This window comes from Delphinapterus leucas, chromosome 7 (genome assembly GCF_059928025.1).
Source record: "Delphinapterus leucas isolate spDelLeu-1000000601 "Yukka" chromosome 7, BTC_Dleu_Yukka2, whole genome shotgun sequence".
Taxonomy (NCBI): Eukaryota; Metazoa; Chordata; class Mammalia; order Artiodactyla; family Monodontidae; genus Delphinapterus; species Delphinapterus leucas.
Window position 1 is genome coordinate 29,137,775 of NC_143135.1, and position 18,251 is coordinate 29,156,025.

General features: G+C 37.1%; 1 pseudogene; it reads right to left on the reverse strand.

Moving 5' to 3' along the window:
- LOC111179754 (hypoxia-inducible factor 1-alpha inhibitor pseudogene) overlaps positions 1-18,251 on the reverse strand; it is a 97,872-nt pseudogene that overhangs the window by 60,626 nt on the left and 18,995 nt on the right.

The window sequence follows — 18,251 nt, forward strand, 5'->3', positions numbered from 1 at the left end:
TAATAAAAGCAATAATAACAGCAATAATTATAAACCATTTGTTATGTGCCTGGACATTTTTACATATTAACTCCTTGAATACTTAGAAGCACTCTGTGATATAAATATTATTATGATCCTCATTTTAGAGAAGAGAAAACCTGAGGTATAGAAAGGTTAAGCCATTTCCCAAAGGATATCCCATCTAGTAAAAGTAGCAGAATTGAGATTCAAACCCAGTCAGTATAGGTCCTGAGCCAGAGTCTCACACACAATGGTACTCTGGTTCTTTGTTTTTGTGTTTTCAGTTAAAGTAGCTTGTACACAACAAGATAAATGATTGGAGCCCTTGGTGAGTGAGTGACCTCCAGCTAGAGTGGCTTTATCAGCACTACCCTGACAGGCTGCCACAAGAGAAACAAAATTACCTAATTGCCTAGCTGTCTGTAGTTAACAGTAACATTAAACCCTTGTGGCTAAAATTAGACCACAGAGTGTGCTCATGATGGTTAACCAGCAAAGACAGGAAATAAAGCCCAAAACACAAACCAGTGAAGAAACAAGGTGTGAAGGCTTTGGCATAACTTCATGCTCAGTGTATCTGTGACCCCTTGGAATCAAACATTCCTTCTATGGGCACCACACAGGTATGCATCTATAAAATGGTGGACATTCCTAACTCAGAATGCTGTGCGGATCCAATGTCAGGTGTTAACCCTTAGACTGAGACATAGTAAAGAATGGTTGTTAATATTTTTCCTTCCTTTATTCTTTTTTTTTACCTCTTTCCATTTTTTACTTTTTTCCTTCCTCCCTCCCTCCCTCCCTTCCTTCCTTCATCTTTGTCTTTCTCCCTCCCTCTCTTCCTTCTTACTTTCCTTACTCTTATTCTTTCTTCTTAATTACCATCAGGTAACTCTTCCGCTTCCCTGAATGGTCTTTTGTCATTGCATCTAGTAATAAAACTTTAGTGACAAAAATAGGGAGAAATACACTAATTCTGAGAATGGTTGATAATTATTCACTGGACAACTGGATGACTTAGAAAAAATTGTGATGTTCTAATGTCATTTTAAGAGCTCAGAATCATGGTCATTATTGAGCTACAGACATTCCCACTATGAAATACGTTAGCCTCTCAAGATATCAGTTATTGTAATACCACATCCTTGCCCTACCACTCAAGGGCAACTGTTTGTTAACTCATATAATAAGATTACTCTTTAAAAAATAATTTCAACAGTGTTACAATCATAGATTTCAGGGTTGAAAGGTATCATGATAGGAATGCATCCCAGGACTTAGACAAGCTAAGTAGTAGGTCTGAGCTAGAAAAAAATATACATTCATTCTGAGAGGACCTCTCTTTACCTTAAATTTATATATACAATTTATTCAGGGAAAAATACTTTTTATGCTATGCTTCCTCCTAGTTTCATACATACTTATTTAATGACCCATGAATATACATTGCATCCATATTTTCATTTATATACACATGATATCAGTGGTAAGAATTTTCACAAAACTAATCTTTCCAAGTTTGAAAGAAACTGTTTTGATACCAAAAGAAGTCATAATTTACCTTTTTTTTTTTTTGACATTCTATCCATTAGCTGTTTGTCTTATGAATGAAAGTATGAAGCAAGTAGGTAATGTATTCATGTGCCATCTCCTTGGGTATATAAAGGTTAAGAAAAATTGATTACAAACAAATGAGATCTATGACAAAGGCAGAGGAGTAAGGTGAGCAGCCCCCCAAATTAATCAGCATATAAATTAATCTTGCTCCCAGACAAAAAGTAGAACAGGAAGCACTGTCATCAATAATCTACTATGCCAGGACAGTCTCCAGGACGAATACTAACGAGTATAAGCAAATAGTAGCTAGATGAGTAATATAAATACTTAAAAAGTTAAAAGTCTGAATATTTTCTAGTCTGTAAACTATACATATTAAAAATATCTTATTATTATTACCAGCAAAAATGCTATCACAGTAATTGATTACCATTTACAGAGTACCTACAGAGTACTATAGCCCCATACTATACAAAGAACTTTTCATATGTTTTTTTTCTAGTTTCCACGTTCCTTTTGCAAGGTAAGTATTATTACCTTCGTCTTAAAATTCCAGCAACTGAACCTCAAGGAGTTTAAGTGTTGTAACTGCAGATCTGTGACAATGAATCTAGGTCTCTCTGATTTCAAAGGCTATATACACTTTCCACAGTGTAGAGAAAGACTGAAATATTTTTCAAAAGCATATGATTTTAGTGACATAGTCTGTTTTTACAATCCTGGTGCTCACTGACCAATTGTTATCTTCAGTTTATCTCAGAAGTTATACATATTTCTTCCAGAAAGTTCCATACTATTTAACTACCTAACTTAAGGTATTCTAGAAATGACCTTCTATAAAAAGATTTGGACAAGTGAAAGATAGAGATGATAACCTGAGGTACAAACAGCTTCTAAGAGGATGAACTCTCTTAAGGAGGAAAGATTCTTTGATGGTGACCTCACCCCATTTTACTTTACTTTACACAAAGGGTGTTTTCCACAGCCCCTCTTATTCTTCCTCTCTGACTGCCCCTCAATTCTCTTCTTCTGTTAAGAACAAGAATACATGGAAATTCTATCATTTCAAGCCGAACCAACATGTATAATTATAAAATTTTCTCAGGAAAAAAGTAGCCATGCGTGCCTACTAATTCTTAAATGGACTATCATGAATTAGGGATGTGTAGGAAATTTGCAACGTTTTGAAATATTGACAATAAAATTGCATATGCTATGATTGAGAAAGAAAAGGAAGAAATTAAATATTTGTGTGACTGTGAATAATCTTTTCTCTCTAAATCAGTAAAATACTTTGGAAATTTCAGGTTGCAAAATTATGCAAAACATCCTTGAATAATGTCTTTAAAAAAGTGTTTAATAGTTAGAAACTCACATAACTTAAATTTCCAACATGACACATTATGGTATCTATACATGTAATACTATACTATGTAGTCACCTGTAATGTAGGACTGTATTTATAAACAAGAAATATACCTACATTAAACTGTTAAGTGGAAAAGTATTATAGGTTATAAAAATATTAAACACAGTATGAGCCCATTTGAAAAAGCATATTAAAAAACACATTTTTTTCATTAAGGTAACATAATTTTATAAATCTTGTATATCTGAATTGTTTTGATAGTTAAGTCAAAATCTCTTGAATTTACATATTAAAGGAGAAAATTAACATGTGTATTTATTTATTTATCTAGGCTGCATTGGGTCTTCGTTGCTGTGTGCAGGCCCCCTCTAGTTGCAGCGAGTGGGGGCCACTCCTCACCACGGTGTGCGGGCCTCTCATTGCGGTGGCCTTCCCTGCTGCAGACCACGGGCTCCATGTGCCCAGGCTTCAGTAATTGCAGCATGCATGCTCAGTAGTTGTGGCACGTGGGCTCAGTAGTTGAAGCATGCAGGCTCTAGGGCACATGGGCTTCAGTAGTTGTGGCACGTGGGCCCAGCAACTGTGGCTTGCGGGCTCCAGAGCTCAGGCTCAACAGCTGTGGCGCACAGGCCCAGCTGCTCCGTGGCATGTGGGATCCTCCCAGACCAGGGCTCGAACCCGTGTCCCCTGTGCATTGGCAGGCGGACTCTCAACCACTGCGCCACCAGGGGAGTCCCGGGAACAGTCTCTTGTGGGTTCCCCAAGGCCTCTCCAAGCATCTTCTCAATGTTTCTCATTATGGCCACTTTCTGATGGGCTTTGAGAGGATATTCAGTTCTCTTAGGGATGGGGGCCCCCTTATACCAGAAGTACACAGTGATGGTAATGCCCCCATTTAGTAATGACTCTGTGTGATGCCACCTGTACATTGAGATGTAAAGAACATCACCAGGGCCAACCACTCTTTCGTAACCAACCACATTCTGGAAATTGAGGAACCTCTTGTAGTCAGGATTGTCAAAGTCCACCTGGCTCTGTCTGTCACATGCATGATGAACAGGATATGGGTAGAGGCACTCAAACTGACCCGGAGGGAACAAAATGCATCGCTTGTAGCCTTTTATCTGAGCAAAGAAGCTCTGTTGCTCATCATAGTGAGCAGGTGTCACATTTCCTCCCATGCCAATAAGCAGCAGGTTACAGGTCAGCTGCCCCCAGCCACGCTTTCCCTGTTGCTTATTAATCCAGTTCTAGTTGAAACCCAAGAAGTCCATGACAATCTTCCTGCTCACAGTGTCATTGAGTGTTTGCTGCAGATACGACCTCTCTTCACCTCCTCACTGCTGTATATTCTGCCGTTGCTCAACAAACTCATGAAATTTCATTTCTTCCCTATTGGACCTCAGCTTAAAGTTCTGGAAATTAGCCATCTTCTTTTCATCGTAGTGCAAGAACTTGTGGGTGCTGGCACTGTACACAGAGAAGTCTCTGTTGTCAATATTTTCTTGCAGTTATTCAAGGCCCCATTTTAGGGCAGGATAAACAAGATTTGTGTCTGTCAGCACTACAGGCTCCTCATTCTCAATAAGCTCCTCTGCCCCAGGGTTGTTCTGACTGAGATGCGGGATGGGCCAGGTCGGGAAGGTATAACTGAGTAGTTGGGACTCATCCCAGGCAGGGCCAGGGGCTTTGGCCTCTTCCTGGGGTTCTCCAGAGCCTGAGGCTGCAGCCTCCACCGCAGTCGCCGCCCTCAGTAGCCATTCTTAATACATAATGCATATTAACATTAAATTTTGGCTTGCAAAACCCAAAAGTTGATATTCAAATCCCCCCTTCCCAACAGCTGACAGACTCTTAAACTACATTTATGTTATGTTATGTTATGTTATATATTATATTTAGGGTGAGGGTCCAAGTAACCCAAAATAAAACTGCAATTGGTAAGCTTAATTTACTGTGATTGCATGAAGAATTCAAAAATTTAAAAAGAAACTGGAGAGATTATTTTTAAATACATATGGAAAAAATAAATATGTAGTAATTTCTAAGAAACTTTTTGAAAAAGAGATGAGAGTAAATACCCTACCACTTATAAAATTTACTATGCTGGTTATTGAAATGAAAAGAGTATTTCATTAGCATAAGCAAAGACCAGAAACAAAGTAAAAGAACAGAAGATAACTGAAAAATAGAAGATGGAGTTCAGGGCTGCCCAAAGAATTAGCATTTGAAGAGGAAAAGCCTGGAGAGTGAGGAAGTTCAAAGAAGAAACCCAAAATTCTACATTCAAATCCCCCTTTCCCAACTGCTGACTGATTCCTAAACTACATAAATATATAAAAATAATATATGTTATAAATATATATACATAATATGTAAATTCTATTATATTATTTATAGAGTGAGAGTCCAAATAACCCAGAATAAAACAGCAAATGGGAGGCTTAAGAATGAATCTCAGTAGCCACACCAAGAAAACAAAAATTAAAGTTTAATCCCTATGGAAGTAAAGAAGCATTTGCAAAAGTTTTAGTATTTCTCAGCTTTCACCTCAGAAGGGTGCCATCCTAGGATTAAGTGCCATATTCTAGAAGTGAGGACTATGTACTACATGTAAGGGCAAAATTTAAATAGACCTATCTTGACAAAGCCTAAAACTAAGTCTGACCAGGACCGTAGTCATCTGCTAGCCATCTGTGTACCAGACGAAAAAACCTTAACATGCTTTAGAGAAATGTCCATCAAAAGAGTCCCTAAAATGTTTCATCCATCAAGCCAAAAGTGATGAGATATGCAAAAACAAAAACAAAACCCACAGAATCAAATGATTGAAAAGTTAAAAAATAAAATAAAATAAAATAGGCAATAGAAATAGACCTACAGATGATTCAGATATTAGAGTTATTCAACAGGGACTTTTAAGTAACTATGATCCATACGTTTAAGAAAGTAACAAAAAAATTGGACAAAGTAGAAGAAAAGAGAAAGAATTTTAAAAGAGGATTATAATTTATAAACACTGGCCAAATGAACATTCTAAAACTGAAAAATAGAAAATAAGAAATGAAAGATCATAAGAAGTAACAAGCTCAGAATTAATGTGTTAAATCTACAAATAACTATTAACTACTGGCAGACACTCTTCTAAGAGAAAGGGGTAAAATAGTGAACAAAACAAAATCTCCTTCCCTCTTGGATCTTACGATCTAATGAGGGAAACAGAATATGAACAATATAAGTAAATAAATCTTTTTTAGAAGATGACAACTGAAGGTGATATTACAAGTGAAGGAGACACTAAAAAGTTAACACTTGAATGAAGGAGGTAAAAGTAAAACACATATAAAATCTGAAGAAGGGCCTTCCTGGCAGAAGGAATAAAAAATGTAAAGGCCCCGAGAAGGTGGTAGTTTGTCTGCTAAAGGAAAAATAAGGAACTTAATGTGGTTGTAATAGTGGGAGAGGAGATTATTAACCACTGCAAGGACTTTGGATTTTACCCTGAGTGAGATGAGAAGGTAATACAGAGCTTTTAGTGTAAGTGTGACATGATTCAACATCTTGCATTAGGCTGTAGGAGTTAAGAACAAAAGTAGGTAGAATACTTTGGAGTCTATTATAATAATTCAAATAAGAGATGATGGTGATTGAACCGAGATGGCAGTGGTGAAGAAAGTGAGAAATATTTATATTCTGGATATATTTTTAATCAATGGCCAACAGGGGATATAAAAGATAGAGGGGACTTATACGTGACTCTGAATTTTTTGCCTGATCAACTGAAGGAAAGGAGTTGCCACTAGTAAATGGAAAAAACTGAGCATAGAAGTTTTAGGGATAGAGGAATATCAGGAGTTGAGTTTTGGAAATGTTGAGTAGGAGATAACTGTTAGACATCTAAGTAGAGATGCCAAGAGCCAAGTAAATATTTGGGTACATGAAACAGGAATTTGGGGAAAAGATCCAGACAGGATCCAAATCCAGGAATTTGGGAACTATTGACACATAAATTGTATTTAAAATAATGAGACTGGGTGATATTTCCAAGGTGCCATAAGTAGAGACATGGAAAAGATTTAAAATTATTGTTCTCTGAAAAAGAAGAATAAAACAAGGATAGAACATTTGTTTATGGAAAATACAATGGCTTGCTGTTAGGAGTCTCTTTTTAGATACTTTCTCTCATTTTATCTAATAGTACAGATCATCTAGATAGAATTTTAACACTGAATGATCTTTTAAAATTGAGAGTCATCTTCAGAGGATGCTAGTGAATCAAATTATTTGACAACTGGCAAGTAAAGAGGGAAGTAAAAATCAGGCATCTATTCTGCTTTTCCTATCAAACTTTATCATGTAGTAACCAAATGATAAGTAAGAGGAAAGTTTTCCTTAATAAAAGTATTCCAACTAATAATACAGAAGGAAAACTGAATTAGAATATCATCATTTGACATCGCCTAATTATTAATGGATCTAGGCATTGAGAATCAATTACAGCTAAATTATAAAAAGAGAAAGAAAATGATAACATGGGCCTCCTGATCCAAATAGCCCCATCAAAAAATAAAATAAATCTAACCTAAATCTTCTCAAACCACAAGGTCCAACTACCAATTCACAGGAGATTCAAAAGTCTGAGGGATGAGCTAAGTTGATTGTTTACAGGGGAGGAAGGAAGAATTGGGTTCTTCTGAAATGACATGAGCAATTTTGATAAAGAAGGTAGCATTTGAGTTAGACTCTGAATAGTAATTATGATTTCAAAAAGAGAAGGGATTTAAAGGTTTTTTTTCATGTTGCGGGAACAATCTGAGCAAAGACAGGGAAAGTGTAATATATCTGTGACAAGGCCAATCAATTGTCCTGGTGGCTGAGGAAGAATCTTAGCAGAATAGTGAAACCTTGCTTGAAAGTGAAGATGGGAGTGCGTGAGTTTATGTGTTTCCCTTAACTGTACTTTCTAAATTTTCTAAAATGAACAAAGGATTGTTATGTAATTATATTTCTATACTTACATAAATTCAAGTTTTTAAAAATGTAATTTAATAGAGCTTTCAGTCAACTAATGGAAGACTTCAAATGCCATGATCAAGTTATTTTACTTTTCCCCTCACCAATCCTGGTTGTGCAACTAAAGATACACTTGGCTGTAACTCTGTTCCATTAAATGTTGATGCTAAGGGTGTCACCAGTCATAAATTTTTGAAAAAATCAAGTAGCTTTTTCAGGAATGTAAAAATCATTACCATTACTGAAATGTTCAATTTGAAGCCCAGTTTGAGAAATACAAAATTTCTACTTTATCTTCAGGGAAGTCTTCCAAGCATACTTAATGTTGATGCCAATAAATTTTAAAATACACTGTGAATATAAACAGAGTAAATACAATTTGTATAGGCTCCAATTAAGACAGATATTAAAGCTATAGCTTGATTTCCAAACTGTTTTTCGTCCTGCAGATTGGGGACAATTTAAAACCTGACGATTGATAGAACATGGCAAGCTAGTCAAATGGAATGAGCAGAGACAGATGTGGGAGCGAGGATGAAAATGGAAGGAGTGATCATCTAAGAAGAGGGATAATTTAAAAGACTTGAGAACTGTAAGGACTTAAGAAAAACTCAGGGCTCTCAGTCTCTGGTTGCTGGCAGAGGGAGGCTAAGATAGGGCTCAGGCAGCCAAAGCAAGTCTGCTTAGTCCGTTACCCAAATTGGCTAAGAGCAGACACACTTCAAGGGGTATGAACAATTTTTAACTGAAAAATGGAACTAAGATGTGTTCAAAGAAATGGTGTCCAACCCAAGAATAGTGTTTAAAATCAAGAAATCTGGGACTTCCCCAGCAGTCCAGTGGTTAAGACTCCACACTTCCACAGCAAGGGGTGAGGGTTTGATCCCTGTTCAGGGAACTAAGATCCTGCATGCAGCACACTGTGGCCAAAAAAAAAAAAAAAATCTGGGTTCAAGGAGATGTCAACTAGATGGAGAAACAGGATAGGGATCTCAAAAGGAGACAAAAGAGATCATCCAACCTTTGAAGCCAGCAAGGATGCCAAGAACTTATTCTTACTGGGTTTTTCTGTAAGGAAAGCAGTTCTGCTGAAATAAAGAGGCAATGCCAGAATAAACCCTTACATTTTACCTTAATATGTTCTATCTTGGGAAAATCCACCCCAATTTTGTGCTTTTTCAACCTTTCTTACCGTTATCAATCAACACAAACTTGATGCCAATTAATTAATATGTATCTATATTTCTCCAAACATATGTTATTTGTATAATATGAAATTATTCATGGACATTTGCAGTGTATTTCCTGTTGAGGGCACCATACATTCATTCATCCAACAAATATTAATTGGGTACATACTCTTTGTAAGCTCTTGTAACTGCTGGGTATAGAGAGGTGAGTAAACCTAACTTAACCTCTGCTCATTATGGAACACATTCCAACTGAGCATTAAATAAATAAGATGGTAACAAATTCAAGGTAGAGATTTGGAACAATGGGGTGTGACAGTTAGTGACTGAGTGGCTACTTTAGGTTGGGGTGGTCAGGAAGATCTTTGAAGAGGTGGCATTCAAGCTGCATCCTGAATGGTAAGAAACAGCCCTAAATGAGTGGGTTTCAGTGTCTAGATGAAAGACAAGGAATAAAAAAAAAAATTTTTTTTAAATTAGGTTTTGTGATAGGATACCTTGGAAAATGTTTGGGAAAACCACAGGTGTTTGAGTCAAATCTCATATTTACTTTGAGCTCCTCTTTTCAGAAGCATTTCTAAAAGAAAGATGCCCAGAGGGAGATTTTTTTAAAGTTTGGAATCTTCTCTAACGGAGAAGTATCAAGAATGACTACTAACTTGAAATGAAAATGTAGATTCTGCAGAGCAAAAGAGATGAAGCCATCATGTTTTTATTGTACAAGCTGAGTTTCACAGGCGAATTTGATACTTGCTAACATCCCCCACATGCCCGAATGAAATAAAAGAAATGCAGGAGATGAAGGTACAAATCCAATTTCCCTTTTGCAACAAGACAGAGTCAGTAAGTCTTTGCTGCTTTCTTCATTTGAAAACTCATCCATATTTTATCTTCCTTCATAAACAATGTTTAGATAAACCCAGTGAATAATGGGGTTGAAAGGAAATTTTAAAGGTCATCTTGTGTATACCCCTGGCTTCAGGCAAGATTGCATTCATGCCCACCCAAGAAGCTGTCGTCTTTTCTGTCACGTTTTGTTTTGGATAATGTTTATTTTTTCCACGGGGGAGTTGGGTAGGGAGGACAGTAATGAAGAGCATGTTTGCCTTAAAAGTACAAGCAGAGTTATTTTTAATGTAGGATCCCTCCTCTCCCTGTTATGCCAGGGGCAGAGTATTCTCCAAATGCCTTATACACTTACTTTCAGCTCTAAATGTATTTGTGCAAATCTCATGAATCATCAAGGCTTTTGAAAATATTTATAGGGAAAGAAACTCTAGCCTTTTCATTAGAATGAGTTAGACTCACATTTGTATCTCGCTATTGTTTAAGGAGAACAATGGATGGGTGGATGAAAGAGAATGTCAGCTGGATCAACAAACAGCTGTTCCAACAGAAGTCCTGCTACCCTATACAGCAGAGCAGTACTAACTGCTGCCTTCCCTGGAGTCTCTAAAGATGCTCGATCGGCACTTAGTACCCTGTTTACCTGAAATCAAAAGTTAAGGCTGAAATGAGACTTTCATCATTATGACTACTTCACCTCCAGAGAGAAAGCTGCAGCCCTTTAAAACTTTCTTTATCTGATCTCCCAAGAAGACTCCACCACGTTCCAAGGCAATATATTCTAGTGTCCTCTTCAAATGACCTAACTGAAACTTATAACCAGGTGGTCTCATGTCCAGGCTTTGATGGAAGCCGGGACTCTCATATTATGTGTAAATATATACTCCTTATAATATTCATAGGCCCTCGTAATATTATTTTCTCTAGGACACAGAAATCAAATTTCTTCTGAAGGCAGTGTGGTACTGGGTAAAGGTTATAGGAATTGGACTCAGTTCTGGATGAGAGTCTTGGCTCTTCCATTGACTAATTGGATGAGCAACTCATTTGAGACCCAGTTTACTCAACCTTCTCAAAGGGTTGCTGTGAGGATCAAATGTGACAATGCATAAATCATTTATAACAACATGCCTAATCCATATTAGATGTCAATTTTTATCACAGCTTACCCACCTTTTTCCTTTATCAATGGGTGTTTTTCAAGTTTTTATATGTTGTTTAAGTCATAGACTATAGATAGAGGTTCAGTCATCTAAGAACCACAAACAATCCAGATAACTTTATACTTCATTACCAATTCACATGTATTTTACTTAATTAACAATAGAGCATGGGGATTTCCCTGGAGATCCAGTGGTTAAGATACCCCGCTTGCATTGCAGGGAGCGCAGGTTCGATCCCTGGTTGGGGAACTAAGATCCCGCATGCGTGGCACAGCCAAAAAATAGAAGGAAAAAAAAAAATCAGTTAAAAAAATGAAAAAAAAAACCCAATAAAGTATGAAGATTATGAATTAGCTGATGAAGATGGGAGCCATGTAAAGAGCAGCAAGAGGTGGTACAGACAGGTAGGTTGAGGTGAGATATAATATTAGGATAAAGAAGAAGACAATTTTCTAGGCAACAGAAAACTAAAAGAGAGAATTGGCTCCTCAGTTCTTGTTTTCTTTTCTTTTGGATAGAAGCAAGTTCTCATAAGACTTTTTTTTTTTTTTGAAGATCATGCTGATAGTGGTGGGGAAAGCGAACTGGAAGGGTTAAGAGATGGAGTCTGAGAGGTCAGACAGTCAGCTAGGGAAGAGCTCCAGGTGAGGCATGATAAAGGTCTGATGAAAGTCTATGCTAAATTAATCTCCTTATCACAGGGCCAAATAATGAAGTATTTTGGCAAATGTCTGCAATCACCAAATTAACATTATAATCTGTCATAAGAACATGTCTTGGAAACACAGGTCTGGGAGGGTCCAGAAAATATGTTTCCTTCAACTTGCCATGTCATCTCTCAATCCTACTTTGGGAAGTCAGTTTTCAGAACCCAATTCTTGGGTTAAATGTGACTGCCTAAATTTACTGTCCAAATTTCCAAAGATGATTCATAATCTGATTAAATTTTTTAATAATTCCTTTAACTATTACATTTTCCTGGACAGCCCTGCTCCATCCATCTCTTGACAATGAGACTGAATCCAATGATACTATAATCTCAGCTCAGTTTTAAGTGCCCTGTGCTTTGCTAGCAAATTGCCTACTCAGAAACCAACACCAGTTTTAACCCTATTATAGTCTATTGTGGAGGCTCTGTTATCTTCACTTGCTTTACAGCGGATGACTATTATACACCACGGGACTCCAGAACCTGGGACTCCTTTCAGATAAAGAAATATAACCTAAGGTGTCTGCCATATTCAAGGCTCTGTCAGTTGCTGATAAAGCTAAGAGGATATACAGATCATCACAGCCATTTCACTCCTCCTGAAGTAGTAGTCAAATATTATCTAACAATAGGCTACTGGGATTAGACTGTAGATGGCTTGCTGTGATGGTCCATCTTTGCCCTGGCCCAGGAAGTACCTCTTTTGGCAGTTTCATACCAGTGGTGTCAAAACACTGCATGAGTCTGTTAAGATTTACCCAAATATTTACTGTTTGCTATTTATTAAAATGAAAGCCTTCTTTTTTAACCTTTCCCTCTATTTATCTGACATTCTCTCTCAATAAAACACCTACACACTCCTCAGGAACAAATGTCGATTTAACATTTTCCACTACTAACCTTCAGGACAGCTATAGATGTCTCACAGCATGTAACTTAAACATTTCAGTGGCACTTAGCATATTTTCTCAAGGAGCAATTGGTGGAAGTGAAAAGGAAACAATATACTTTTCAGTAAGCAGCCTATACCTAACTGCCTACATCTCTCCCTCTCTTGCCCCCTTCCTCTTCTGGGAGGTTGCCACGGTGCCAGACTACGTGTATTGTGAGTGCTGCCGTTTACAGTTTAAAATGAAGCTTATACCTATTACAGAAAATCTGGGAGGGAATACAGAAATGTAGGAAGATTGAGAGAAAAATTGATCTGTAGTAAATCAATAATCATTACTTTGGAACCGTTCCATACAGTATTTTTCCTATGAATAAAATTTTGGAATTTTGGTGTAGTTTAATTTGTTATAAGTGTGTTTGTATTGGTAGGATCCATATTAACTTGTTATACTCAGGAATCTTTTACTTGCTAGTGACAAAAATCCAAACTGAATAAGCTTAAGAGAAAAAAATGTTAGAAGAAAAAGGCTCTTTCATGTAACTTAGAAGAACAGGGGTTGATCAGGTATTTTTCTCAATTACTACAAATAGGAAATATTCACGTAACGTGGTAAGAAGAGGGAGAGTACTTTGACATCCTCCCACTTAGAATCCCAGAGGAATGAGCTTTCTTGGCTCCCAGGGAAGGACTCTGGTGGATCTGGATCAGTCGCTATGTTGAGGTAGACCCCTCTCTCCCTTAAAACTATAAGAAGTTGGGGAAGAGCAACTTCCCAAAGAAAGGGAAGCTCCTGTTTCTAAGAGCACAGCCAGGAGGAATAGTGGATAGTCGCAATCAAGAGATGAGTATTTTCTAATGTCAGGAACCATGAATTTTCTACAAAGTAAGAATATTCCTTATCCCAGGCAGAAGGAGAGTAGCAGAACTTTATGAGGTGCATTTCAATGTATACCTACTGTCCTTCATAAAAGATTTTTAGTTTTATTTCTTTTTTCTTGCTACTTCAGCTGTGAATCTCTGTATTGGTGAGCCAATGCTATAGATAAAGATGTTGTATTCCCTCAAGTGTGTTGGGGTAGAAAAAAGATTAAGGATCAATTGTTCATCCACAAGTAATGAATCAAAATTTAAATACCAATTGATCTATTGCTGGAGATTTAGATTGTCTCCATTCTTTTACCATTTTAAATAATGCTACTTAGAACATAAAGAGCTTTCTAGATTTAGAATTATATAAGACCAATTTTTAGCAGTAGAATTACCAGTTCAAAGGGTATATATAGTTCACTTTAAGGCCCTCAGTCCATTAAGTATTACTGAAACAGTATTTCAGTGATGCAGCTTCCTAATGCTGGCTGGACCAGCTGATTTATTTTAGTATTAATTGTCCAATGGTCTGCATGTATCAGCTCATGTATTTACAGTTGTTAGCACTAAGCGCAGTGCCTTGCATATGAAATGCATTCAACAAATGTTTTTCAATGATGAACAAGAAGATGCTGGTGTTGAGAGTCCAGGGATTTTCCTAATTAATCTGTATTTAGGATGAAAGCATGAAAAGGAAATTCCTTTTATACAAAAGAAGGACGCTGAGACAAATGACTGGGAGAGTAAAGTAACTCACCTCATTCATTAAGTATAAAGGGTAATTCAAGTTTTACCTGCCTGTCTGCTGCTTGCAGGAGCTTAGCCTACTCCATGTGTCCAAAGAAGATTAAACAAACCAGTATTTATGGAAAGAAGCCATTTGGTGCATATAGTGGAAAGAACTCCAGCTCTGGAGTCATGAGACTTACTCTCCAGTGGAGGCTCTTAACCACCCTGAGTGTTGGTTTCCTTATTTGATCAATAGAGGTAAGAATGTCTGCCACGGCTGCCTCTCAGGGCTGCTATACAGAATGAATAGGTAATGCATGAGGAAGTTCTTTGTAAATTGTAAAATCCTGCACAAATAAATTATTCTTACCATTATTATTGCAAATTCAGAAGAGTTGCTCTTAAATGATTTGAGGTTGTACATCTCTTCGGAATGTAATTCAAGTTATGAGCTCTCTCTCCCAAAAAAGGGGCACATACTTTTTTTTAAAAAATATCTTTTATTTTATTACTTATTTATTTATTTAGGCTGTGTTGGGTCATCGTTGCTGCACGTTGGCTTTCTCTAGCTGCGGCAAGTGGGGGCTGCTCTTCGTTGTGGTGCGCAGGCTTCTCATTGTGGTGGCTTCTCTAGTTGCAGAGCGCAGGCTCTAGGCACATGGGCTTCAGTAGTTGTGGCACACGGGCTCAGTAGTTGAGGTGCACAGGTTTAGTTGCTCCGCGGCATGTGGGATCTTCCTGGACCAAGGCTTGAACCCATGTCCCCTGCGTTGGCAGGCGGATTCTTAACCACTGCGCCACCAGGGAAGTCCAAGGGGCACATACTTTTGAAAATTATATACAGTTTCAGGCTGTTTATGAAATACCACAAACTCAGGGGTACATGAAAATAAAACACAGTATGCTCTCCCTGCTCAGAAGCTACTTGCACTCTAGTCAGACAGACATACATTAAAAAAAAAAAAAAAAAGAAAGAAAAAAAAAAAGAGAGGAGCAAACAGGATGTGGTAATTATGGATGACTGTAAAGAAGAGCTATCACTGGAAGTCTAAAGCCATGCAGAAAGTCATCATGGAGGGGGCTTCACATGGGATGGTTCTTGACAAAGGACAAACTATGTACGGTGAAGAGCTATCTGGTACACAGTGGAAGATGAGAAATATACATACTCTATTATGTCCAGGCACTATGCTGGGTCTTGGACAATAATATAAATAAATTAGACATATTTATTAATCTTAAGAAGCTCCTGATATAGAAAAATATAAATGAAGAACAAATAAAGAGAATGTGATGTGATAAAGTGTAGTACTTTTTCTGGGAGGGTGAAAAAAGGTTTTCGAGAAAGTGTCATTTGAGGTCGGTTTAAATTGTGGACAGAATTTAAGTAGAGATAATAGTATTTGGAAAGAAATAGCAAAGAGAAACAGTATGTTACTATTACTGGATCATTATGGGGGTACATGGCAAATGAGGCCATGTACAAGAGAGTGGACCTAGAGAGCTTTTCTAAGGAAAAGGCACTTTATCCTGGAGATAAATCCAGACTTGCTTAAGGATAAGAATAACCAAATGTTTTATTAAAAAGCAGACTCTCAACGCCCACTTCCCAAGATTCTCATTCAGAGGATGAGCAGGAATCTCTGTTGTTTATTGGTGTCCTGGGGGAATTATTATTTTCAGGCAAGTTTAGAAAATAATACTGGAAGTAAAAAATATTCAATGAGGGGTTTTCAGCTACGAAAAGGTATCTTCAGTCCTGGAATTTGGAATCATTCCTTTGATGGCAGTGTGGACAATTATTAGATGAAGTTTGAAGCAGGAAAATATTCTGATGCCCCATAGTAACCTATCGCAAGATGTAATAGCTTTTTTATATCTTGCTTAATCCTTACTCTATTTATTCTTGCTTTATCCTAGTGGAGATAACCAATAACTGGTCATGACCCTCTTTATCAAAGCCCATCATTTCACATCTAAGTTTCCTTTTGGATTACATTTGGTCTTCATAGACTTCGCCTCTGTTTTCTAAAGTTTGATTTTAAGAACAACTCATTTTAATTCATTCTTTGGTCTCCTCAAGTTTTCTCCACATTTACCAAGTTCTGGAGCTTATTTACAACACTAAGCCAATTTCTTAGGAATTTCTGCACTCTTTTTATGGCTTGAAATTCTATTTACACTCATGTCTCAAACAGCTAAATAAAAATGATGACACACAGTCAACCAATTCTGTCATTTATTCATGCAACAAATATTGCTTGACTATTACATGGTAGGCACTATACTAGGTTTTTGAAACACAAAGATGAATACAAATAAAAGTTTATGCCTTTCTGAAGTCCACAGTGCAGGAGTGGGGGGAACAAGAAGTAAACAAAGTTGCCCCCCAAAAGTATCTACTTTTATAATAGATGGAAATAAAATATTTTGGAAGCACAGAGGACAGAATTATCTAATGCTAATTTGTGGGGTCAAGGAAAGTTTCACAAAGAAGATGACACTTGAAGGAATAACAGGAAGTTTCAAAGTGTATGGGACTGTAATGGCTGCACCCTCAGTGTTCTATAGCATCCTTGGGTTTACCAGCTTCTTTAGTTTATCCCCGATCCCTGTTAAACATTTCCCTAGACATTCATGATCATGTTTCCTTTTTGTTTCATAGTTTTATGTCATAGCTAGGTAGGATGACAAACATTTCCCTGGGTTTAAACCAGGAGAATTATATAAACTCACCCAGGTTCAGTTGAATATTCTGTAACTATTGCCTGAGTCTTGCTTTGGAAACCAAACCTGAAACCGGATAATTTTCACATGGTTTCAAGTTTCACCATCAACAATTCACATGATACCAGGCTCAATTCATGTATAATATAAACAGGTGTAAAATTTCAGCCACAAGTCACTATAGACATATGTTGGATGGGCCTTGAGCTTGGCTTCACAAAAATTATTTGAGCTTCCAGAGAGAAAGTATTTCCATTTGTCATCATCACAGGTATTCTCCCTTCCAACACATATACCAATAGCCACCGGTCTAATTGTGGAAATAACACTTCCTGATTTGCAAAGTTCAGACAACAGATGACTGTCCTCAAAATGACAGCCTGGTATGTCGAGGCATAACAATGGCCAGCCACAAGTTTGGTGGAAACTAACAAAACGTTTTAGAATAATGGGAGATGATGAAATGGATCTGCAATGAGGACTTAATATGCCATTTTTAAAAACCACTAACATATGAGGAAACTTTCCAACTTACAACAGTGTGGAAAGTAATGCAATAATATGTTTGATTAGAAAGTACTTCAGGATGTATTAACGTAAGCACTTAGCAAGTCTCACAAACATACCATTCTGCAGTGAGCATATAGATTTTTTCAAACATCCAGTTCCACTTAAGTTGTGCTCTAGCTGATTGCTCTAAATGCAAGGGCAGTTCTACAAGCTCTTTCATGTACAGTAAATTCAAACCCTTTGATCCCATTTTGTTTTGATTTTTTAAATGGAAATATACACAAAACACTTAAATCTCTGTATTTCTTCATAAGCTGTGCACATTAGCCTGGTTCTGAAAGTATCTTTCCCTTTTGAATCCTTGTAAAACAGTCATTTAACACTATATTCTTTCCCTCTGATTCTCTGAGGATTTTATTTGCTTTAAATTCAAAGTGCAAAAGACTTCATCAGATAATAAATCAAGAGTTAACCTGGAAAGACTTATGTTTAACTACTCTCTTTGGCAATGTTTGAGTTCAGCCGTTCTGACATGGGGAGCAACATTTGAGAGCAAGGTAGAGTAAAAAAAAAAAAAAAAAAGCAAGACCCAGAGAAGAAAAGGAAAGGAAAGAAAAAGTCTTGTTTCCTTAAATAAAAATAATAGAAAAGCATGGTAAACCTCAGAACTTTTATC